This window comes from Periplaneta americana, chromosome 14, assembly GCF_040183065.1.
Source record: "Periplaneta americana isolate PAMFEO1 chromosome 14, P.americana_PAMFEO1_priV1, whole genome shotgun sequence".
NCBI lineage: Eukaryota > Metazoa > Arthropoda > Insecta > Blattodea > Blattidae > Periplaneta > Periplaneta americana.
The window spans coordinates 139,685,099-139,712,034 of record NC_091130.1 but is presented as its reverse complement, the minus strand read 5'-3'; the positions used below and the strand labels follow the sequence as shown (position 1 = coordinate 139,712,034).

At 36.5% G+C, this 26,936-nt stretch overlaps 1 protein-coding gene across 3 annotated transcripts in view; it reads left to right on the top strand.

Annotated features, from left to right (window-relative positions):
- LOC138713759 (uncharacterized) overlaps positions 1 to 26,936 on the top strand; it is a 567,666-nt gene that overhangs the window by 69,333 nt on the left and 471,397 nt on the right. Inside the window, exon 1 of one of the 3 annotated variants that reach the window (XR_011335984.1) lies at positions 6,645 to 6,811. The exons of the other annotated variants lie outside the window; for them this stretch is intronic. The gene's annotated coding sequence lies outside the window, so the exon portion shown is untranslated. Of the gene's footprint in view, positions 1 to 6,644; positions 6,812 to 26,936 lie in introns of those variants that run through there. 3 annotated transcript variants of the gene reach the window in all.

The following is a 26,936-nucleotide window of genomic DNA, read 5'->3' as shown; positions in this document are numbered from 1 at the left end:
TCAGATTAGTAAAGTTCTCAAAATATGATATTCGCCAGCTCTTATTTCTTAATCAGTACTCTCACGGTAAGACAAACATGACAATGATGTTGTTTTGGAGTCTGTACTAACACAGCCATCAATGGTTAGACGACTTACAACTTTTATTTGATAAGCTGATAAGTGATGAGAATATTGAGTGAAGGATACATGTGAGGCTCTTGAGGTTGTAAGGGAAGGAAGAAAGCAACTATTTGTGAGGCGGAAAATTTTTCTGGAAAAATAATACATAATGGCGAATTTTCCATCTCACGTTACTATATTATCTTAATACACTTACGTTAAAAAATCTTTAAACTTGACATAAAGAAAATGTCCTCGCTTCACAGCTTGTGAAGTACTCTTTTAACTCAATTAGTAACGCTCCCAACTTGCTGATACTTGCTCAACGTTTTCCAAATAAACTATATATAAATTTAAATTCAAGCTTAATTTATCCAATTTATTAATAATAATGTGAATTTATATTAATATACAGCAAGGAAATGATTCCAGTGTAAAAGCCTCACAATGTCCTATTGCATGTAATTGGGAGTAAAATATTTTCTTTAACATTTGTGCGCCAATGGTCCCAATAATGCTTGAGGAACAATGAAAGAGTATTACTTTGAAATAATCAGTACCTACTACGTAAAATGAAATACTGTGTTCGTTTTTTGTTGTTTCGAAATTACTGCAATATTTATATTTTCTTCAAATACTGTATACAAATCGTGTAAATAAATGATTCTTTACAAACGACTGCATTGTGAATTGTAACTGAGTAAGTCTATTTTTTCTTGTGTTACAATTATTGTCAAATATAGACACTGACAATAATTGTGTTTTTTCTTCTGCTAAGTATGTTTATAATGTCAAAATGTCAATTTAATTGAACACTAGAAGCGCAGAATAGATTCTTGTACATCCCTCCCGCTAAGAAATGGAAAGAGCAACACGTGAATGACGCAATCTGCACAGACCGGCGTTCCGCGCACATACACTGCACTTTCAGTGTCTGATTTCTGACATGCCTGGTCTATACTAACACTTTCTAAAATATTTACTATTCCTCCTGAAACACTCTGTATAGATAGGTTGCGTATTCCATTTGCCATTATTGTAGCAGAACATAAATTGGCCATGACATGTTCTGAAATAAATAATAAAAACAAACAAATATTATATCTTGATGTACACTGAAATTTGTGTTGACTGTTCAATGAAATAAATTCTGAAAACATGTCTGTTTACGTCTTTGGATTGCTGTTTGAAAAGACTTAAAAAAGTTTATTGATGCGGAACTTCGTCGTACTAACCGCATGATCAAAGAATCTTTTATTTGTGAATGCCCAGTTTTATTTGAAAACCCTGGCAAGAAAGAGGGCGGAACCGGCTGGAATATCCACTCTAACATAAGTAGATAACGACTGCACTTAAAGTAGGTTAGATAGTCGAATAGTCTGGGCAATTGAGAGCGAGGTGAATGTGCTTCTCGGAAGAATAAATACGCACCAAAGGGACTCTGCTGTTCGCACCGTCGGCTTTGATTACGCTGGTGGTACGCGCGCGGAATACACTTAGGTACGCAGCTGGAGACGGCAGAGTAGTCACGCTAATTGCCTCCCGGGATCATTTCATTCATTGGTATGACCTTTATGGGTTAAGTCGTTTTTTTATGCAAATGAACGAATGGAAGTAATCAGATCCGGATATAGATATAGTGCCGCTAGGCCGTGCTAAAATTTGCCGCCCCCAACTCTCCACAAACAATTTATACAGGTCGTGTTTAGTTTAAATTAGTTTTAAATGAAATGTTACAAACTTCAGAAAACAAATTACTGAAATAAAAATACATGCTTCTTACCTGTGAATTATAAAGATTTCCTTCGCACTTTTCTCACAGCACGGTTGCCAGATAAAGGAATCGAAACCGTCGTACTTTTTTTTTTAGTAGGTTATTTTACGACGCTTTGTCAACAGCTTAGGTTATTTAGCGTCTGAATGAGATGAAGGTGATAATGCCGGTGAAATGAGTCCGGGGTCCAACACCGAAAGTTACCCAGCATTTGCTCATATTGGGTTGAGGGAAAACCCCGGAAAAAACCTCAACCAGGTAACTTGCCCCGACAGGGAATCGAACCCGGGCCACCTGGTTTCGCGGCTAGACGTTCTAACCGTTACTCCACAGGTGTGGACACCGTCGTACTGAATTATGAAAACTGTAGTACTTCAGCATAAAATTGTCGTACATTTCTCAACTTCCTAATATACTTCTAGTCCACCGCTGTGTAGTAATGATTAGCACGTCTGACTGTGAAACGAGTGGGTCAGAATTCATACCCCGGATGAGACGAGTTGTCTGGTTGACGTTGTTTCTAGGTTTTCCCTCTACCCATTAATAGCAAATGCTGGTTAACTTTCGGTGCTGGAGTCATTTCGCTGGCATTATCACCTTCATGTCATTACGCAGTTGATAAAAAATCGCAAAATAAATATATCTACCAGTAAATTTTAGTTCCAATTAAAAATACTACTAATTATAGTTCACATGCACAATGACATTCAGCATTGAAACAAATCATCACCCGTTTCTTCATCATCAACGCTGTCATCGCTGTAAGGCGTGCACGATGACGCTTGGTTAGAATCAACTTTCCTATATTTAAAGTCAGCAGAATTTGATCTTTGGCCGGCGCGGCAGCAGATAGGCCAATAAATGCGGCGGCTGAAAATTATATCAAATTAATTCATCTACAGTCGACTCAAACCCGACACCTCTATAATGTGGGCGTGATTAGACTTCTTAATGCTATTGCGGTACTATTTAATTGATAAAAGATTTCCTTTATCGAACAAACAAGGCATCTAATAAAATTAAACTCGTATTACTTTGATATAACTGCGCCGTCTGCGTGAAACCTAGAGCTCAAGATGACAAAGTATGACTGGCATGGCAAGCATGTTTAACAGATCGATTTGAAAGCATCCCCCCCCCCCACCCTTAAAAGCATGTTTCTCTCATATTAGTACAGGACATATGGAAAGTCCACTGCAAGAATGATGGATGTCACTTTATTGTCGAAAGTAAACCAAGACTGCCAATGCATAGCTTAAGACATATAGAATGTACATAGAGAGTTATATGGCATTAACACTGATAGTCATTGTCCAGTAATGATCGGAAAATCACAGTTAAGCTTTGAGCGCTAAGCATTTCAAACTTTCAATCGCTTCTCCTGCAAAATGTATTCCAAATTACATCCATCATTCTTGCAGTGGACTCTTGATATTAAATGAAGAATACTTGTCTAAAAGGTACGAATTAACCATCAATTTTATTTTAATAATTAGAAACGAACATTATAAGTTCCCAATTATTTTTTCCCTTCAGTGAAATAGTTTATGTCTCGTGACGGGAATATTGTACGAAATGGAAATATAAATATTGGAGATTTATCCTTCGAAGAGGTGGAAAAATTCAAATATCTTGGAGCAACAGCAACAAATATAAATGACACTCGGGAGGAAATTAAACGCAGAATAAATATGGGAAATGCGTGTTATTATTCGGTTGAGAAGCTCTTATCATCCAGTCTGCTGTCCAAAAATCTGAAAGTTAGAATTTATAAAACAGTTATATTACCGGTTCTTCTATATGGCTGTGAAACTTGGACTCTCACTCTGAGAGAGGAACATAGGTTAAGGGTGTTTGAGAATAAGGTGCTTAGGAAAATATTTGGGGCTAAGCGGGATGAAGTTACAGGAGAATGGAGAAAGTTACACAACACAGAACTGCACGCATTGTATTCTTCACCTGACATAATTAGGAACTTGAAATTTAGACATTTGAGATGGGCAGGGCATGTAGCACGTATGGGCGAATCCAGAAATGCATATAGAGTGTTAGTTGGGAGACCGGAGGGAAAAAGACCTTTAGGGAGGCCGAGACGTAGATGGGAGGATAATATTAAACTGGATTTGAGGGAGGTGGGGTATGATGATAGAGACTGGCTTAATCTTGCACAGGATAGGGACCGATGGCGGGCTTATGTGAGGGCGGCAATGAACCTTCGGGTTCCTTAAAAGCCATTTGTTGTTGTTGTTCAGTGAAATAGTCGTACAAAATTGCGTACGACATAGAGTGCGGTCGTACGTCGTACAGTTAGTCAAAATAGTCGTATGCGTACGACTATGGGATATTAGGTTTATTAATTATAGCTATTATAGGAGGAAGATTCCTTAGTTGAATTATTTTTCCTTATAGTCGTGCGTATGGCAACCCTGCCTCACAGAGAAAGCATTGATGATGTCATCAAAGTCGATCTGACGAAACACATCAGATTCGATGCAAAGAAAAATATACAGACTTATACATTGTTGAAACAAAATTGATTTGTGAAAGGCAGGCTGTGGTTTATTTTTAATCATTGGTTTAGTATTTAGTATTAGTATTTATTTATTTTTTAGTATTTATTTATTTAACCTGGTAGAGATAAGGCCGTCAGGCCTTCTCTGCCCCTCTACCAGGAGATTCCAACTACAATATCAACAATAAAATTACAATTAGTATTAAATTTACAATTACAATTACAAATAATATTACAATTAGTATTAAATTTACAATTACAATAAAATCAAAGTACGAAAAATTACCTGAATAATTAAAGCTAGATAATTTGTCATAGAGAAACAAAGAATATTTTATATTTACTGAATTACAAATTAAATCTAGAATAACAAAATTGTATAGTGATGAAATTACTGAATATTGAAATATTTTGTGATAGATTAAAGAAACTATTTACAAGTAATCAATTACTGACCAAGTGCCTAGTAAGTTTTCGTTTGAATTCAATTTTATTTCGACAGTCCCTGATGCTAGCAGGTAGCGAATTCCAGAGTCTTGGCAGGGCTATTGTGAAAGAAGATGAGTATGAGGAGGTTTGTTGGTGGTATAATTATTACCAGTATTTCTTACTTCGAGAGGAAGTATAAAGTAGTCTACATTTAAAAATGAACTCCAACTCTTTGCGGAATAAACATTTCATATCGAATTAAATAGTGCACATACTGGAAAGTGATTAAATAGTATTGTTGACGATGTACAGGTTCAACCGTAAGTGATAATGGAGAGCCCGAGACGTAGATGAGAGGATAATATTAAAATAGATTTAAGGGAGGTGGGATATTATGATAGAGACTAAATTAATCTTGCTCATGATAGAGAATGGTGCTGGGCTTACGTGAGGGCAGCAAAGAACCTGCTGGTTCCTTAAAAGTCATTTGTAATTATTATTATTATTATTATTATTATTATTATTATTATTATTGAATTTGGTATTCCCAAGAAACTAGTTCGATTAATTAAAATGTGTCTTAGTGAAACTTACAGCAGAGTCCGTATAGGCCAGTTTCTATCTGATGCGTTTCCAATTCACTGCGGGCTAAAGCAGGGAGATGCACTATCACCTTTACTTTTTAACTTCGCTCTAGAGTATGCCATTAGGAAAGTCCAGGATAACAGAGAGGGTTTGGAATTGAACGGGTTACATCAGCTGCTTGTCTATGCGGATGACTTGAATATGTTAGGAGAAAATCCACAAACGATTAGGGAAAACGCGGAAATTCTAGTTGAAGCAAGTAAAGCGATAGGGTTGGAAGTAAATCCCGAAAAGACTAAGTATATGATTATGTCTCGTGACGAGAATATTATACGAAATGGAAATATAAAAATTGGAAATTTATCTTTTGAAGAGGTAGAGAAGTTCAAATATCTTGGAGCAACAGTAACAAATATAAATGACACTCGGGAGGAAATTAAACGTAGAATAAATATGGGAAATGCGTGTTATTATTCGGCTGAGAAGCTTTTATCATCCAGTCTGCTGTCAAAAAATCTGAAAGTTAGAATTTATAAAATAATTATATTACCGGTTGTTCTGTATGGTTGTGAAACTTGGACTCTCACTTTCAGAGAGGAACAGGGATTGAGGGTGTTTGAGAATAAAGTTCTTAGGAAAATATTTGGGGCTAAGAGGGATGAAGTTACAGGAGAATGGAGAAAGTTACACAACGCAGAGCTGCACGCATTGTATACTTCACCTGACATAATTAGGAACATTAAATCCAGACGTTTGAGATGGGCGGGACATGTAGCACGTATGGGCGAATCCAGAAATGCATATAGAGTGTTAGTTGGGAGGCCGGAGGGAAAAAGACCTTTAGGGAGGCCGAGACGTAGATGGGAAGATAATATTAAAATGGATTTGAGGGAGGTGGGATATGATGGTAGAGACTGGTTTAATCTTGCTCAGGATAGGGACCGGTGGCGGGCTTATGTGAGGGCGGCAATGAACCTCCGGGTTCCTTAAAAGCCAATAAGTAAGTATTATTATTATTATTATTATTATTATTATTATTATTATTATTATTTTGAGAAAAACGGCAAATGACAGACTATTCAACCCCGTTCGATTGTAGTATGTTGCATAGACGTGGTGTCACAGCGAAACCACTTTGGTTACGCTGCAGCGAGCGGCAGCAGCGGGGAGCGGGGGCCTGGTGCCGGACTGTGGGTGGTGGTTATGTACCCTACTGCCCGGGAGCACGACTCGTCTCATAGCTAGCGGCGTCAGTTGCTCGTTGCCGTCACGGCTGTGCTTATCGTGTCGTACTGCACTACGTGGATTTGCTTACCTGTCCTGTGATCGTGTTGTATTGTGTGAACTAGCTTCATTTTCAGAGTTCAGGATCTCCTTGATGTCACATCTGCACACCTCTCCACGTTCAGGTAATCTTAAACAGTGGAACTGTTAATAGACTTTGCTTCTATTTATTTAATTGGTTATTTCACGACGCTTTATCAACTGTTATGCTTATCTAGCGTCTGAATGAGATGACAATGCCAGCGAAATGAGTCCAGAATCCAGCGCCGAAAGTTAAGGCTGGTTCACAATAAACCGGGAACGAGAACCAGAATGAAAACGAGAAGCAGAGGACGGGTATATGAAAATTTTTTATTCACAATAAACTGAGAACGTAGACGACAATGCATATTGATATGCCTGTCAATAACGATATGTAAAGTCGATATTACGCATTCTGATGTTATTTGTGTATAATTAACCAATGGCGTTCTCTCATGAGTACAAGACAGCCAACATAAACACAGGTTAACGAACTTCGAAATTTCATCTGAAACATTTCATTAGATACGGTACTATAAATATGCCCATGCATCTTTATTATCACAACCTATTTTAAGTCTACCATAATGTAAAATAATTATAGAAGAAACATTTGTGATAGAACAAAAATGAACACAACAGTAGTTATTGAATTGAAGCATGAATATGTAGTGTGTAATACAACCAATACAGTAATAAAATATGATTCACTTACGATCGGTGTTCAAAGATGCAGCTATTGAAAGCCACGTATTCTCCTTCATTTTCTCATCTTTACACGAGACGCGCCGCTTATCGTAAACGTGAGGATTTTCCTCAACACTCAATATTAAAATCTCATCAAATAAAACTTGCTCCATGATGCACAGCACAGAACAAAATAATGCATAGGTTATGTCACAGTCTTCTTGCTACAAAATATACGACGACAAAATAGCTTTTAGATGGCAATAGAATGAATCTAGTGGGCTGTGATCGGAAACGTGAACGCCAAAGTTGAAACTTGGCCAACTCACCGTTCCCGATCCCGGGCTCCGGTAAACTTATCGTTAGTTGTGAATGCTCACATTTAAATGTACACATTTTAACAATTTTACCGTTTTCGTTCCGATTCTCGTTTCCGGTTTATTGTGAACCAGCCTTTACCCAGCATTTGCTTTTAATGGGTTGAGGGAAAACCCCGGAAACAACCTCAACCAAGTAACTTGCCCCAACCAGGATTTGAACCCAGGCCCGCTCGTTTCACGGTTAGGCATGTTACTCCAGGGCGGAAGACACTTTGCTTGTACTTTGTAGAAGTTTAGATCCATCGGTAAAATAACACAGGCGTTATTCGATTATTGCTGGAATTTACTTCGATGTACTAGCAATAATTTATTCAAGTATCAAATACTTTTAAGTTTATATTTTTAAAGAACTAAAGATGAAATGTTCAGTACTTTCTCTTTTATATATTATACTGAAAAAAAAAATTGATTTTGAGTCTTAAAAGAAAAGTAAACCGTAATTCAGACATGATCTCTATTATCGGTGTCAGTGTACAGCGATTTCTTGTAAACTGTTTGTTCAAATTTAGAATCGGCTAAACTATCGATTAGATACTTTTCTTCGTACTCCGCTTATACACCAACTGTTTTACAGCTCTTTTCTCAGTCATACCAACGTAACTTACGTCACACTAGGAAAGTTTCACGCTAGTGAACACTAGAATCTTTTGTATTATAGGCGTTAACAACGATACGCATCTTTCGTATACCTTGCATATACAAATCTGTGACAGGTTAAGTTACTTCAGGCTCTTTATATGCCGGTAATTTGCTAGGAGACGTCGTTGCATATAGACCACTTTTACACTAAACCTGACCTTACTGTATACAATGTATACTAAAACCCTAACCTAACCTAACCTAACCTGTCATAGATTAAGGAAAAGGTTAGCTGAGGTCAGTTTAGGGTTTTAGTATATCTTGCAAAACAAATTTTAGGTTTAGTGTAAAAGTGGTCTATATGCAACGACGTCTCCTAGCAAATTACCGATATGCCTTGCCTATACGAATCTATGACAGGATACATCAGGTTTTGGTATCTTTTGCGTATACGAATCTGTGACAGGTTAGGTTAGGTTAGGTTACTTAAGGCTTTTGATATGCCTTGCATATACGAATGTGACAGGTTAGGTTACTTCAGGCTTTTGATATGCCTTACATATACGAATGTGACAGGTTAGGTTACTTTAGGCTTTTGATATGCCTTACATATACGAATGTGACAGGTTAGGTTACTTTAGGCTTTTGATATGCCTTACATATACGAATGTGACAGGTTAGGTTACTTTAGGCTTTTGATATGCCTTACATATACGAATGTGACAGGTTAGGTTACTTTAGGCTTTTGATATGCCTTACATATACGAATGTGACAGGTTACGTTACTTTAGGCTTTTGATATGCCTTACATATACGAATGTGACAGGTTAGGTTACTTTAGGCTTTTGATATGCCTTACATATACGAATGTGACAGGTTAGGTTACTTTAGGCTTTTGATATGCCTTACATATACGAATGTGACAGGTTAGGTTACTTTAGGCTTTTGATATGCCTTACATATACGAATGTGACAGGTTAGGTTACTTTAGGCTTTTGATATGCCTTACATATACGAATGTGACAGGTTACGTTACTTTAGGCTTTTGATATGCCTTACATATACGAATGTGACAGGTTAGGTTACTTTAGGCTTTTGATATGCCTTGCATATACGAATCTGTGACAGGTTAGATTAGGTTAGGTTATTTCATTTCAGGCTTTGGTACGCCTTGCTTTGGAATGAAGACACGGTATATCTCCACTTCGGTTTTTTTTTTTACTAATGAAGGCCTAACTACTTAACTGTTCATCATTCACCTATATGACCAATTTACCAACAGAGTGGTTGCCCAGGGTGCGCCTTAGTCTAACGTCCGGATCATTTTACATATTACCCCAAGGGTGAAACAATTTTCCCCTCGTTACTACGTATGCTAGTGGATTATGGTGATTTTCTAATTTGAAGGTTGAATTTTCTTTTGCCGACTTCGTTTCGAATTTCAGTACTGAGAAATACAACTGGTAGTGATTTTCTAACTTATGTTGGCAGCAGTGACAGCAGTTGTCGGTAGTGCAAATTCTGAAAACTGAAATTGTTCTAGATTTCTGAGCCGATTACTGGAAGCTAGTGAAATTTGAACATTCTAATAATTAATTAATATTAATATTAATACATAATAATTATTTTGTGTTGCGTTGCATTGTGGTTACAATTCACGATTATAGTCAGATAAGTGTAGATAAATATAACATACGGTGTTATACATGCACTTGGGTGATTGATTTATTTTAGTAGGTTATTTTACGACGCTTTATCAACAGCTTTGGTTATTTAGCGTCTGAATGAGATGAAGGTGATAATGCCGGTGAAATGAGTCCGAGGTCCAACACCGTAAGTTACCCAGCATTTGCTCATATTGGGTTGAGGGAAAACCCCGGAAAAAACCTCAACCAAGTTACTTGTCCCGACCGGGAATCGAACCCGGGCCACCTGGCTTCGCGGCTAGACGTTGGGTGATTGATAGAAATGCCATTTCACATTTTAATTAATTTCTTTCGTGTTAAAATTATTATTAGAATGTCAAAGAGAGAAAATAGCACGGCAGTGACTACTCTTCCAAGTATGTTTGAGGAATTTATAGTTCGTATGTATAATGAACTGAAGAAAGAAGATAATGAAGAAGGAATTATGCTCATGAAGACAGCAATTGTAACTAGAATAGCAAAATTATTAGGAGTAAGTATTCTTAAGCATACATTTCAAAGTGGCATTCGGTTTTCGGAGTTTGTATTAATCATTTCACGTGATCAAACAAAATACATTTTTAGGTTATGTCTCGTGAATCGTAAACTGTTTAGTCAAAGCAATGAATTTCATGTTGTCAGACAAAATAGATTTTAATATTAGATCATGTCACTCTACTAAACAACATAATGTGCGAGAAGTCCAGGAGGAAAATATAGACCTAATCATTCACAAATTATTCAACCATTTAGAAAACATCTCCCAACCTCCCAACATAAAGATGAGATGTGGTAAATAAGTTTATTATTATTATTATTATTATTATTATTATTATTATTATTATTATTATTATTATTATTATAGTAAAAGGCATTGTGATTTTACTTTCTTTGGTGGTATCTGGTATTAGTTGGCAGCACTGAAGAGACGACCAAATTAGCCTTTTAGGAACTGCTCTTACGACATCCTTATTATACATTATACCCACGATGAGATCAGATGTTAATGGAGATTTCTTGGGATGCCACAGGGAAACCGGAGTTCCCCGATAAAACCTCTGTGTTACCTGGACCACGAGCTTGCCCAACTTACTTACTTACTTACTAACTTACTTACTTATTTTCTGGCTTTTAAGGAACCCGGACGTTCATTGCCGCCCTCACATAAGCCCGCCATTGGTCCCTGTCCTGAGCAAGATTAATCCAGTCTCTATCATCATATCCCACCTCCCTCAAATCCATTGTAATATTATCTTCCCATCTACGTCTCGGCCTCCCCAAATGTCTTTTTCCCTCCGGCATCCCGACTAACACTCTATATGCATTTCTGAATTCGCCCATACGTGCCACATGCACTGCCCATCTCAATCGTCTGGATTTAATGTTCCTAATTATGTCAGGTGAAGAATACAATGCTTGCAGTTCTGTGTTGTATAACGTTCTCCATTCTCCTGTAACTTCATCCCTCTTAGCCCCAAATATTTTCCTAAGAACCTTATTCTCACACACCCTTAACCTATGTTCCTCTCTCAAAGTGAGAGTCCAAGTTTCACAACCATAAAGAACAACCGGTAATATAACTGTTTTATAAATTCTAACTTTCACATTTTTTGACAGCAGATTGGATGATAAAAGCTTCTCAACCGAATAATAACACGCATTTCCCATATTTATTTTGTGTTTAATTTCCTCCCGAGTATCATTTATATTTGTTACTGTTGCTCCCAGGTATTTGAATTTTTCCACCTCTTCAAAAGATAAATTTCCATTTTTATATTCCCATTTCGTACAATATTCTCTTCATGAGGTAATCAACACAAGTTATAAATCGAGGGTAGTCTACACCTGGAATTGAACTTGGATCCACGCTGTAGCCTCTAGACCACAGTGGCTGCTACTATCGTGATGTAAACAGACTTATTCTTATCGTCAACCAAGACGTATCGCTTCGCACAATACCACAGTCTAGTAGTGTATACAGTCGCGAAGCTCAATACGTAGTAAATATGTAAACATGAAGTAGTCGCCCACCACTAGGATCGCTAATATTGCCTCATTACAGGCAATGCAAAATAGTACCGTCACAGTCTAGTGTTTCTAGCACCCTCAAAACTCAAGCTTCGTGACTGTATATAGTAGTCTGTGCTAATACACTGAACACGAGTTCGATTTCGTGCAGCGAAATAGATATTTATGTCCTCATATGGGCTTAGTATGTTTTTTTATCTTTTCTTTTTACCTTAATTGTTTTAAGCGTTGGCCTTGAGCCATGTTAATGACACGATTACTAAGTTCCGTTACTTGTAAATGATTACGTTTGGCGGAGAATGTGAGCTACCATGTAAGGCAGTGAGAATCCACAATAAGCAGTATGCAGTAATATTAGAATAAAATGAGGGCGTCAGAAGCAAAGGGGTACAAGTGACATTTCTAAGAATATGAGTTAGGTGCATCTAGGACATGCTAAAGCATCTAAAATTTTAGTGGCGAAGGGATATACAGGGACATCATTTTATTTTTACTTCAATTTTTATTGTACCTGAGTTTTTGAATGTACTTCACTCCCACCCCCTCTACTAGTAAACTTCCAATCGTTCTCCACACAGAACCGAGGCCGCGTATGCAGTACTGAGTTAGTGAGTATAGTAAGTTCCAGAAATATGTTCGCGTTTTCGAGTGACGAAAGAGCTTTCAATATTGAATCATTTTCGCACAGGTACTGTCATCCGTTTGCCTACGTCGCATCTCGGTTTCCCCCACCTGCTTCTGTTCGCACCTCTGTAAAGTCTAGTAGCCGGACGGTCTTGGCTCTTTTCTGAAAACCTCAATTTCTGTTAGGAATTGGACGTCTACGTAATATTATACAACTGTTTAAAATAACTTAAATACAAGAGCCTCGTTAAGTAATTAACTGTCACGTGATTTCCCCCCTTTTCTACGACCCTGAGACAAAACCACTTGAGCGGACAGTGGCTAGCATGTGTGAGTAATTTTATCTTTTCGGATCGGGCAGAAGTGAAGATTGAATTTACAGTACGTAAGGTACTCTTTTATAGAGTAGGTAGACAGTTATTTCAACATGAGTTACTCGTGCAAAGGACGAAACTGGTAATTGGAATTAGGTACAATAATCTATAGTGCGATAATATGCACATTAGAACTGAAGCCTATATCGAAATGAACGGCCACCATTTTCAAAAATGTGTTTAAATATCCATATTATGATTATTTTTCAATTTAACTTCATTCCCTATATTGTACGCTAATGTGCTGTAGACAGTACAATATACACTGCATAATGAATACGTCGGAATGGATAACTCAATTCGTGAGTAAAAACGCTAAGTGTTAATATAGTACTGTATTTTGATTGAACAAAAACCTAATGAAAATTATCAAACTCAAAATTGCGATATTTCCTAGTTTACATAAATGGATGAACTACTTTTCTTCCCTCCTATACCTAGTAAAGTGATTTGTATTTTACGCCAGTATCATCGAACTCCTGTCTTGGAAGGGGGAGCAAGCGGTGTTTCCGATTCTAGACCTTTAATCTAAAGGTATAGCCAGGTCAATATTAAAAATGTTAGTAAAAATAAAATGATGTCCCTGTATATTTTGACCACATCACACACTAAAATTTAAATAAATTTCACGGAAGTTACGTAAACTTAAGTACTTTAAACCACATTTTCTCAAAAAATAACTTAAGTGCAATTATACCCCTTTGCTTGTGACCCCTCAAATATAATAGCCTCACGCCATAGCCATGTGATCTAAGATTTCATGTTTCATTTAACCATACTGTATGAGTGCTCGTTCGAATCCTAATGAGAGTAGAAATTTTCTCATGAAACGTCGGCCATTGTATGGGACCGGTATCCACACATTTGGGAATTTGGGGACCTACAATGAGTAACGTGGGGCTTGTAAAATTATGCTAATAAGATGAAACCTCAGAAGTCTGACTAATGTACTATGTAGCTAGTCTGCGATGTACGCAATGGAGGGGGAAAGGAATTGACCACCCTACCCCATTGTCTCCTGGGCTAGTTGCCTCATAAGCGGTGCCTTCTTGGTATCACTTGTGAGGTTCAGACCTGTCTTCGGACAGTTTTTTTTTTAATTTATTGAGTATGCCCCAATGAGTATAAATCATACGTAGGGGCTATACAAGAACACATACATACTTGTACAATGTAATTGAAAAGTCATGAAACTACAGTCTGTGAAAAACAAACAATAACACAAGAATTTATTAAAGAAAGAAAGCAAAATAAGAACAAATAATAAGATGACCTAAAATTTTGGGCAGAAAGAAGAAAAAGTTTGAAACCAAACCATGAAATAAATAAATCAACTGAGAATTAAAATAAATAATCTTCCCAAAAACGTATTTTTTTTTAATTCTTAAAACACCGGCAATTTGATAAAATTCTATATTCTAAAGGAAGTTGATTTAAAGTTGTTGTTAAAAATGGTGGAATAGCTGGATAATACGCACGGTAGAGCAATGTCGATAGTCGACTGGCCACTAGTCACCGGGCCGTACCGAGCCGTGTTAAACAAAAGACAATCGAAATGGTGGCAGTTTCAGCATCATTCTTTCTTCATCCACTCTTCCCAACACAGCTTCGTTTCTTACTCTGTCCATTTCACACGCTCCATCCTTCTCCATATCAGCATTTCAAATGCTTCTATTCGCTTCTCTTCACTTCGTCGTAATGTCCATGTTTCCTCCCCATACAATGCTACGTTCCACACAAAGCACTTCACTAGTCTCTTCCTTACTTCTTTCTCCAGTGTCCGCAGAAGATGCTCCTTTTTATACTAAAAGCTTCCTTGGCCATTACTATCCTCCTTTTGACATCTTGGCAGTAACTCATGAGTCATAATCAAAGATATAAAAATTCGACTAACTTTCAAAGAGTTCCGATAGTTCTCAATAGTGCCACCATTATTGGGGTGGTTAAAAAGTGTTGAGGAAAATTATTATGTAGATTATAATTGACAATATCAGCGGTTTCCAGCTAAATCCAGTGTTGGTTTGCAATCAATAGAGTGGTATGCAGAAATGAATTCTATAATGCGGCCATATTGTAGGATAATGCGGTTATATTTATTTACAATTGGCAGCACTGACTATTGTCATATTACCGGTTGTTCCTTATGGTTGTGAAACTTGGACTCTCATTTTGAGAGAGGAACATAAGTTAAGGGTGTTTGAGAATAAGGTGCTTAGGAAAATATTTGGGGCTAAGAGGGATGAAGTTACAGGAAAATGGAGAAAGTTACACAACACAGAACTGCACGCATTGTATTCTTCATCTGACATAATTAGGAACATTAAATCCAGACGTTTGAGATGGGCAGGACATGTAGCACGTATGGGCGAATCCAGAAATGCATATAGAGTGTTAGTTGGGAGACCGGAGGGAAAAAGACATTTGGGGAGGCCGAGACGTAGATGGGAAGATAATATTAAAATGGATTTGAGGGAGGTGGGATATGATGATAGAGACTGGATTGATCTTGCTCAGGATAGTGACCTATGGCGGGCTTATGTGAGGACGGTAATGAACCTTCGGGTTCCTTAAAAGCCAGTAAGTAAGTAAGGACTGACTATTATCTTCGCCATCTATTCATAGAACTAATAACTAAAGAAGCCACACTTACAGGAACAAATTATTGAACATTATCGATTAGTAGGTCAGTTATCTTTGAACGTCAGTGTACGCATCTCAATTTAAACAGTTCCGGATTTCTGTCTTTCAACACAGCGCAGGAACCTGCTGTTTCTCATTCTGACAGGAATATAAATCTGTCACGTCCATTGTTAAGTGCTATGTATTTATTTGTTAATCATCATAGAGACTATAGTGTTATGCCATGTGGTGTGCTACTAGGAATCTGGTTCCTATCAAAGCTTCAATCTCTCTTGGCCTCGACGATTTCTTGAAAGATGAAAAACGGACTGGTTTTGCATGCATTGTAAGATATATTTTCACCGCATCTGTGCGTCGGGCTAGCGCTTTTGTTTCCCACCCAGGCGGCCCGAGTTCGATCTCTTCACAGATCGTGATGGAATAGGCCTATGTGTTGGAAAAATCAGACTTTGCAGGGGTTTTCTCTGGATGCTCCCATTTCTCTCTATCATTCTACCAACACTCTTCCATATCCCCGTCATTTCATCTACAAAAGTTAGAAATAGACTAGTATGAATTCTCGAGGATAGTATAATAATAATAATAATAATAATAATAATAATAATAATAATGGTTTATTTTAACTGGCAGAGTTAAGGCCATTCGGCCTTCTCTTCCACTCAACCAGTATGATAGAAAATTATACAATGCTATGAATATAACATAATTAATACAATACAACTCAAAGCAGTACAATACTACAATACAAGACAATATAATACATAATTAATATAATACAATGACAATTCTTTTCATCTTCACAACACCAATCAAATAATTATGTAATAATAATAGTAATAATAATATAATAATAATAATAATAATAATAATAATAATAATAACAGTAATAGTAATGATAGCCATACCTAAATTAAATCAAATTATTAAACTCGATCACAATTATAACTTCAGTTTGACTGCGCCCGTAAGAAATCGTGTAGCCTTTTCTTGAAAGTGGTTATTGTCTGGCAGCCCCTAATCTTCTGAGGTAGAGAATTCCATTCACGGGGGACTGAGACAGTAAAAGAGGATGAATAGTGGGATGTTCTGTGGGCAGGAATTGCTAGGATTTGGCTCTCCTGTGACCTGGTGTTTAGATTGTGATTGGAGGATAAGTAGTTAAATCGGGAACGAAGATAATTTGGAGTAGAAGTGTGGAGAACTCGAAACAGAAGAGAGAGCGAATAAAGTATTCTACGGTTACTAAGTTGCAGCCAGGATAAAGATTTGAACGAGGGTGTAATGTGGTCAAATTTGTGAGCATTGCTGATGAATCTGACACACATATTGTGCACACGCTGCAGCTTGTTCGAAAGGTCAGTTGTCACGTCTGTAAGTATTACGTCGCAATAATCAAACAGTGGTAGTACGAGGGTTTGCACTGAAGTCTGTTTTAATTCTGGCGGGAGGAAGTTTCTGAATGGGTTAAGAGAATGCATGGTATAGCAGACTCTCTTGGATATTTCCTTTATTTGGCATTCCCAATTTAAATTTTCGTCCAAGAAAATGCCGAGGTTTCTGACGACGGAATGGTACGGAATATTGGCATTATTTACTGTAATACTGTATGGATTCCAGAAGCTGATATAGGGCCCTGGGGCTCTATATGGACTGAGATAGGATGGCCCACCAGTCAGCGTCGGAGTCACGAATGTGGGACTTGGATAATCTTTGCAGTGTAGAGAATTATTCGAATAATGTTTAATCTAGATTCCTTCATTCGTTCGTTCATTCATTCATTCATTCCTTCATTCATTCATTCGTGCATTCATTCATTAGTTCATTCATTCATTCGTTCGTTCATTCATTCATTCATTCGTGCGTTCATTCATTCATTCGTTCGTTAATTCATTCATTCGTTCCTTCATTCGTTCCTTCATTCATTCATTCGTTCATTCATTCATTCGTTCATTCCTTCATTCGTTCGTTCGTTCGTTCATTCATTCATTCGTTCGTTCGTTCATTCCTTCAGTCGTTCATTCATTCGTTCATTCATTCGTTCGTTCATTCGTTCATTCATTCATTCATTCATTCATTCATTCATTCATTCGTTCATTCATTCATTCGTTCATTCCTTCATTCGTTCGTTCGTTCATTCATTCGTTCGTTCGTTCGTTCGTTCGTTCATTCATTCGTTCGTTCGTTCCTTCATTCGTTCGTTCGTTCATTCGTTCATTCATTCATTCATTCGTTCATTCCTTCATTCGTTCGTTCGTTCATTCGTTCATTCATTCATTCGTTCGTTCATTCATTCGTTCCTTCATTCGTTCCTTCATTCATTCGTTCATTCATTCATTCATTCGTTCCTTCATTCGTTCCTTCATTCGTTCATTCATTCATTCATTCGTTCATTCCTTCATTCGTTCGTTCGTTCGTTCATTCATTCATTCGTTCGTTCATTCATTCATTCGTTCCTTCATTCGTTCCTTCATTCGTTCATTCATTCATTCGTTCATTCATTCATTCGTTCATTCATTCATTCGTTCATTCATTCATTCATTCGTTCATTCCTTCATTCGTTCGTTCATTCGTTCATTCGTTCATTCATTCATTCGTTCGTTCATTCATTCATTCGTTCCTTCATTCGTTCCTTCATTCGTTCATTCATTCATTCGTTCATTCATTCATTCGTTCATTCCTTCATTCGTTCGTTCGTTCATTCATTCGTTCGTTCGTTCGTTCATTCCTTCATTCGTTCATTCGTTCATTCCTTCATTCATTCGCTCGTTCATTCATTCGCTCGTTCATTCATTCATTCATTCATTCATTCATTCATTCATAGTGTTCTGCTCAAGAGCAGGTCTTTCACTGCGAACACAGCTTTCTCCAGTATTTTCTATTTTCTGCCTTCCTCTTTGTCTCCTCATATGATCCATATATCTAAATGTCGTCTATCATCTGATATCTTCTTCTACCCCGAAATCTTCTCCCGTTCACCATTCCTTCCAGTACGTCCTTCAGTAGGCAGTTTCTTCTCATCCAGTGATCCAGCCAATTTTTTTTTCCTCTTTCTGATCAGTTTCAGCATCATTATTTCTTCACTCTTTCCAACACAGCTTCGTTTCTTATTCTGTCTGTCCATTTCAAACGTTTCATCCTTCTCCAATCTACATTTCAAATGCTTCCAGTCGCTTCTCTTCACTTCGTCGTAATGTCCATGTTTCTGTCCCATACAATGCCACACTCCACACAAAGTACTTCACTAGTCTCTTCCTTAGTTCTTTTCCCAGAGGCCCGCAGAAGATGCCCCTTTTTCTATTAGAAGCTTCCTTGGCCATTGCTATCCTACTTTTGACTTCCTGGCAGCAGCTCATGTTACTGCTTATAGTACACCCCAAGTATTTGAAGCTGTCCACTTGCTCTACTGCATACTTCCACTCGGTAATGAGTTTTGGAATAATATTCTGGGGAAATTCCACAGATAGTAACAGTATATTCCTATTACAAAAAAGAGTAATTAGAATAATAGTAGGTGCGAAATCTAGAGAATCGTGTAGGACTATTTTCAAAAAACTACAAATAATGCCCATGGCTTGTCAGTATATCTTTTCATTAATAATCTTCCTCGTTTCATCCGTTTGTAACTAATTCAACAGTTCATAGCATAAATACACGTCAAAAAATGACTTTCATACTCCATCGGCAAGTCTATCGTGCTATCAAAAAAGGAGTGCGTTATATGGCAGTAAAAATTTTTAATAGCCTCCCTATCGATATAAAAAATGACACTCAAAACATAAAATTATTTAGGGCCAAATTAAAGAAGTACCTAATTTCTCACGCCTTCTATTCTATAGGTGAATTCATGACATTCAGTAACGCTTGATGAAATTGATACAAAAACTTTGTGTTGTACTAGCAGACTATATTGTAAATCTCGTCTGTATATATTTCATCTAGACTGTGACTATAAATTAAGACTTTATAATAGCATTAAGTTTTTTGACTTGTTCCATATTCTAGCTGTAAGCAATGTATGAATACCATGAAATGTTAATAAATACAATACAATACAGTACAGTACAATACAATACAATACTGCCTCATTTAGAATTCGCAAGTTTACCTTCTTTAATTTTCTTCCTATGACCATGGTGTTCGTCTTGTTGGCGTAGCATCTAGACTATTATTTGAATATATATAAAATCAAAACATTTATTTAAGATTGATTCATTCGTGATTTCAATGACAAGGGTATAGAAGGGTAACAAGGAGATTTAAAGAGAACAGTGGCAGAAAGGAGTACAAGTGAAATACAAGAAGAAGAAGAAGAAGAAGAAGAAGAAGAAGAAGAAGGGGATACAAGGAAAACAAGGGCAAGATGGATAGAACAAGAGGAAGACTAGGAGACGAGGGGAATATGGACGAGGAGAACAAGGGGAAGACGGGGAGAAGGCAAACATAAGCAGATTCATGGAAATATATGAAGAACACGGGGAATGACCAGGAGTACACTATGTATTAATTACTGGAATTGACTAGAAAACTAAAGGTACGAAAAAGACAGCTTTGTGTAAATTATGGGATTGCTACAATTTTGTTTCCGTTCACAACATTAAAAGAACAATAATGTAGCTAATTTTTTTTTTCTTGTATTACATTCTGAGATCAATGGTTATTGACAAAACTGTTAAACCAGAAATTTATGAGGGACATTTTATTATTTGGGACTCGTATATTCTGAAAATGTTTTGTAGTATGATGCTAATGTAAATATTTTTTTAGCAGAACGTGATTATGTTCGCTAAAGAATATAAACTCTCCTCAGTTTTATTGTAGACTTACAAAAATACAACGATATTGCTTTAGTTAAATATACGATTGTGTATATCGTTAATCTGCAACTACATACACTTTCTTAAACTAAAATAAATCACATTCGTACACCGCCAAGACTTGAATTTTGAGATATTCATTTGTTTGCGCGCACAGCCACAGTGTTCCCTCAGTTTCTTCTGGGAAACATAATTCTCGTCACCGAAACTCTCGTCATTGTACATCTAGTCACTGCAATTTTGTCACCTAGTGTTTTGATTACTTCGATGTTTTGGTCACCCGATATTTAGGTCATCAGTACACATTTTTCTTAAAAATAAAAATTTATTTTGACAAGTAAAATATCCATAGGTACACTGCATAAAATGGTACGTGATTAATGTTTCAAAATTGCCACCAAAATTTTGTCCGATTGCTCATTGATCATCAATATATTCTAATTCATCTATATGTGGGGGCTCAGGTGACAAATTTTGTCTTCGTACTTTTCGAACAGTGCTCTTCATGGTTTCTTCCTTGAGCAGGTTCATGTTTGTTTCACTGCAGACATTTATGAATAAGCTAATGACTGCAGGTGATGCTTTGCTGTTCGTGCAGTTTCTTTAATTGCCTCCACGGTTTCAATGGCGTGAATCCTTCCTCAGAACCACGACTCGGATGTTCAGAAGGGTCTTCAATTACAGATATTCTATCTGGAGTTAAGGTTATAGTAGCGTTGCATCTTCTGTGCTGGTCGCATCTTCAAACAACACCGGAATCTCGGACTTTATATACCTGGTATACATATACCCCTGATGTGTTAGTTTCACAAAACCCCTAATACTTCGAGTGAACTCGAAATTCCTCTTCGTGATGCTCAATCAATACAATACATTTGATAATTAAAATAAGGTAGAACGTCACCTTGCACCTAAAATTTTGCCAAATACTTAATATGAGTAACCATGGAAACAACCTTAAAATTATATTTAAATCTCATTATACTTATATGCGTAACCACGGAAACAATCTTACAATGAGAATTAAATCTTATACTTAATATGCATAACCAGGGAAACAATCTTACAATGACAGCTAAATCTGATTATACTTCTATGCGTAACCACAGAAACAACCTTACAATAACAGTTAAATCTCATGATACTTATAGCCTATGCGTAACCACGGAAACAACCTTACAATGACATTTAAATCTCTTTATACTTATATTCGTAACCACGGAAACAACCTTACAATAGCATTTAAATCTCTTTATACTTATATTCGTAACCACGGAAACAACCTTACAATGACATTTAAATCTCTTTATACTTATATTCGTAACTACGGAAACAACCTTACATTGACATTTAAATCTCTTTATACTTATATTCGTAACCACGGAAACAACCTTACAATGACATTTAAATCTCTCTATACTTATATTCGTAACCACGGAAACAACCTTACAATGACATTTAAATCTCTTTATACTTATATTTGTAACCACGGAAACAACCTTACAATGACATTTAAATCTCTTTATACTTATATTCGTAACCACGGAAACAACCTTACATTGACATTTAAATCTCTTTATACTTATATTCGTAACCACGGAAACAACCTTACAATGACATTTAAATCTCTTTATACTTATATTCGTAACCACGGAAACAACCTTAGAATGTCTAAATCTCATTATACTTATACGTGTAACCAGGGAAACAACCTTACAATGACATTTAAATCTCTTTATACTTATATTCGTAACCACGGAAACAACCTTACAATGACATTTAAATCTCTTTATACTTATATTCGTAACCACGGAAACAACCTTACAATGACATTTAAATCTCTTTATACTTATATTCGTAACCACGGAAACAACCTTACAATGACATTTAAATCTCTTTATACTTATATTCGTAACCACGGAAACAACCTTACAATGACATTTAAATCTCTTTATACTTATATTCGTAACTACGGAAACAACCTTACATTGACATTTAAATCTCTTTATACTTATATTCGTAACCACGGAAACAACCTTACAATGACATTTAAATCTCTCTATACTTATATTCGTAACCACGGAAACAACCTTACAATGACATTTAAATCTCTTTATACTTATATTCGTAACCACGGAAACAACCTTACAATGTCTAAATCTCATTGTACTTATACGTGTAACCAGGGAAACAACCTTACAATGTCTAAATCTCATTGTACTTATACGTGTAACCAGGGAAACAACCTTACAATGACATTTAAATCTCTTTATACTTATATTCGTAACCACGGAAACAACCTTAGAATGTCTAAATCTCATTGTACTTATACGTGTAACCACGGAAACAACCTTACAATGACATTTAAATCTCTTTATACTTATATTCGTAACCACGGAAACAACCTTACAATGACATTTAAATCTCTTTATACTTATATTCGTAACCACGGAAACAACCTTACAATGACATTTAAATCTCTTTATACTTATATTCGTAACCACGGAAACAACCTTACAATGACATTTAAATCTCTTTATACTTATATTCGTAACCACGGAAACAACCTTACAATGACATTTAAATCTCTTTATACTTATATTCGTAACCACGGAAACAACCTTACAATGTCTAAATCTCATTGTACTTATACGTGTAACCAGGGAAACAACCTTACAATGACATTTAAATCTCTTTATACTTATATTCGTAACCACGGAAACAACCTTACAATGACATTTAAATCTCTTTATACTTATATTCGTAACCACGGAAACAACCTTACAATGTCTAAATCTCATTGTACTTATACGTGTAACCAGGGAAACAACCTTACAATGACATTTAAATCTCTTTATACTTATATTCGTAACTACGGAAACAACCTTACAATGACATTTAAATCTCTTTATACTTATATTCGTAACCACGGAAACAACCTTACAATGACATTTAAATCTCTTTATACTTATATTCGTAACCACGGAAACAACCTTACAATGACATTTAAATCTCTTTATACTTATATTCGTAACCACGGAAAAAACCTTAGAATGTCTAAATCTCATTGTACTTATACGTGTGACCAGGGAAACAACCTTATAATGACATTTAAATCTCATTATACCTACATGGCTAACCACGGAAACAACCTTAAAATTACATTTAAATCTCATTAAATTTTTCGAATAAAACATTAATAAATCATTAAATCTAATCGGTGACGAGAACGCCAGTGACTAAAATGTAATCGGTGACAAGAAGGTATAATGACGACAATTCCTAGACCCGTTTCTTCTGTGCTACAACTACGTATTTCTAGCATTGGTCTCGACATCCCTGATCTAAAAGTTGTACCGTATACATTATTTTGTTGTTTCCAGGTGTCTCGGAACTGAAAACTCATTTATGTGAGCTGTAAGCCTGTTGGTCACTAATTTCATCTCTGATTACTTGAAATATTTCGAAGACTTGACTAAATCTACTAGCACACGAGAATTGAACGGAAGATTGTGTCAATCGTTAGGATATAAGACAAATAGACGATTTTTTTTTTCGCCAGTTATAGTTCTCACCATTAGAAACGAATAAATTCTTTCGGATATTCTGTTATTGAATTGTAAGACAATAGGCCTATTTCCATGTCCTCTGATGTAGTGAAGACGAGGTGGACCCTCCTATAATGTGGTTTCTGATGAAACGGATTTCCCTTGTGTATAAATTGTTCGAAAGTGACGTCAAGCGGAGCTCATGATTAATAATAGAAGCTTGTCGCTAAAGCAGCTTAAAGTTTTACAAACTTCTTGCTCCGGAGAAATGAATCCCTTCTTCCTTGCCCTTATATACTGCTTCATAGGAGAGTGCACGCATTTTGTTTTATCTTGTGATGAATATGCAATCAAGGCAGACAACAGTTTCTCCGTTATTTTGAAAATTTCATTATAAACAAATATAAGAAGTTAATGTGCGTTCAAATTGGTGTAGGATAGTTACAAGTCACGCCTGAAAACTAAATTGGTAGATTTTCGTCGAGGAAATAGTAATTTGCCTTTTCTTGGATTTATTTTGGAAATTTCAAACCTCGAGTGACATTTATTAGGACTGTTTCGTGAATAAAATAAAAATGTAAATAATATATCCCTAAAATACGCTCTCTAAATGTTAATAATTGTATCTTTATGGATACTTAACCAAATCAGACATTGTGAAGTTGAAATAGATGAATAACGATTACTGGAATAAAGAAATTCAATGTTATTCAGTAATACCAATTGAGAAAACCGAAATACAGGTTTTAAAATGTTAATTACATATACTGCGCTTTTCTCTTACTATTAACAGAAATACGTTTTCATTATCTGCTGCAATCATAATTTAATTTAAGCATTTTATAATACTTACTTACTTACTTACTGGCTTTTAAGGAACTCGGAGGTTCATTGCCGCCCTCACATAAGCCCGCCATTGGTCCCTATCCTGAGCAAGATTAATCCATTCTCTATCGTCATATCCCACCGCCCTCAAAGCCATTTTAATATTATCTTCCCATCTACGTCTCGGCCTCCCTAAAGATCTTTTTCCTTCCGGTCTCCCAACTAACACTCTGGATTCGCCCATACGTGCTACATGCCCTGACCATCTCAAACGTCTGGATTTAATGTTCCTAATTATGTCAGGTGAAGAATACAAAGCGTGCAGTAAGCATTTTATAATATAATTACAAATAAACTGATTAATACATCAATTAAAGGAACTGTTATTATGAAGGAGTGTCATTTTCTTTAGATAAAATTGACATGGAATTAGAAGATGAAGATGTAGATGTGAAAGTAGGATTTCGCACTTTATTTGATACAGTGAATTCATGCTAATCGATTTGCGTGGAAACAGTTGGCGACACTGACTAAACAAAAGATCGACCATGCGATAAATTGATAGTGATAAATCGAGCTGCAGAAATTATCGCGATATATGACTGTGATTGGTTGAAATTCAAAATTTCATTACACGTCATTGGCCGAAAATGGAATGACGTCATATAAACGATGTAGTCTATTATGTATTATGTTGGTGCATAACTTCGTAGCGTTTTTGTTCATCACAACACTGGGTTGCTAGAAGATAGTTTATCGTTTGTCATTTATTTGGAGTGTTGTGCTTGTAAATACGCCTTAAATTTTGCGAATTAGAAGGAAATGTGTGCTATATTTGCGCTAAAGAAGATAGTTTCAAGTAGAAAAAGATTTGTTGTGTATATGGAGAGAATGCCATCGGAGAAAGCACTGCAAGGGAATGGTTCTGTCGTTCAAGTAACCGAAGAATGTCGAGATTTGGCACTGATACTTAAATCTTAAAATGCTCCAGCGAATTAGCTTCGAACCATTGCCTGCCGGATCTCTCAAAGATTCCAAGGATAACACGTACTGTATCGAGTCCACTGGGGCCAAAATTATGTATCATAGATCCTCATCATTCACAGGAGCGACGTACAGTAACATACCCATGTGACCCCAGGCTGGTGAAGTCAGGAGATCTTGATGGTCAAGCAACAGGTCCGCTACGTCCAATGCACCTGTCTGGAAAGACGTCCAAGAACGCTTAAATATTATATGTGTGAAATGTGCTGGGTGGCCATCACACTGCAACCATATGCGTTGTCTTACATCCAAGGGAACTTGTTCACTAAAGGAGGTAGGGTTTCTGGAGAAAGCGAAGGTAGGTTTCGTCGTTGAGACGGACTGGAAGTAAAAGGGAACCAAACTGGGTACCAGCTGAACAAACAACACTCCTGATTCAAACGCCATCTAGCGGGCTAACGTTGCAACCCCGGCAGTAAATTTTGTGACAAAAAATGTTTGTTTTGGCCTGTTCTCCCGTCCATGAAATTTAATTCATTGACTTATGAGTAGACAGTGGATGCGGGATGACTTATCGTTGAATGTAAGTGCACATTTACTAGATGTTACATTTTTTTTTTCATTCAGACCATTGGCTGAACAGGTTTTAAATGTAAACAGACGACGTCAACATGCTACTGTATCTCCGAACAGTCAGAAGGAAAAGAAAAATAACGTACTGTAGTACATACCTTGCAAGGTTCAGTCCTCGTCATCATTGATGCAATTACCAGCGTTGCAGTAAACGACGATATATTCTCGTAAGTTGTCGAAGATGAATCATCTTCGCCTATCGCTTAAACAGTTTTTGTATCGATAGCATTTTTGAAGAAAACCTCTAAAATGGGGATCACTCAATTTCTTTAGAGGAATATTTGTACTGAGCATCATGTTGCACGTGTCGTTAGACCCGCACAACTAAATGATGATGATGATGATGATGATGATGATGATGATGATGATGATGATGATGTAGATGGTTCCTCAGATTTCATTTCAACGCATTTCCTGTGCGATGTACT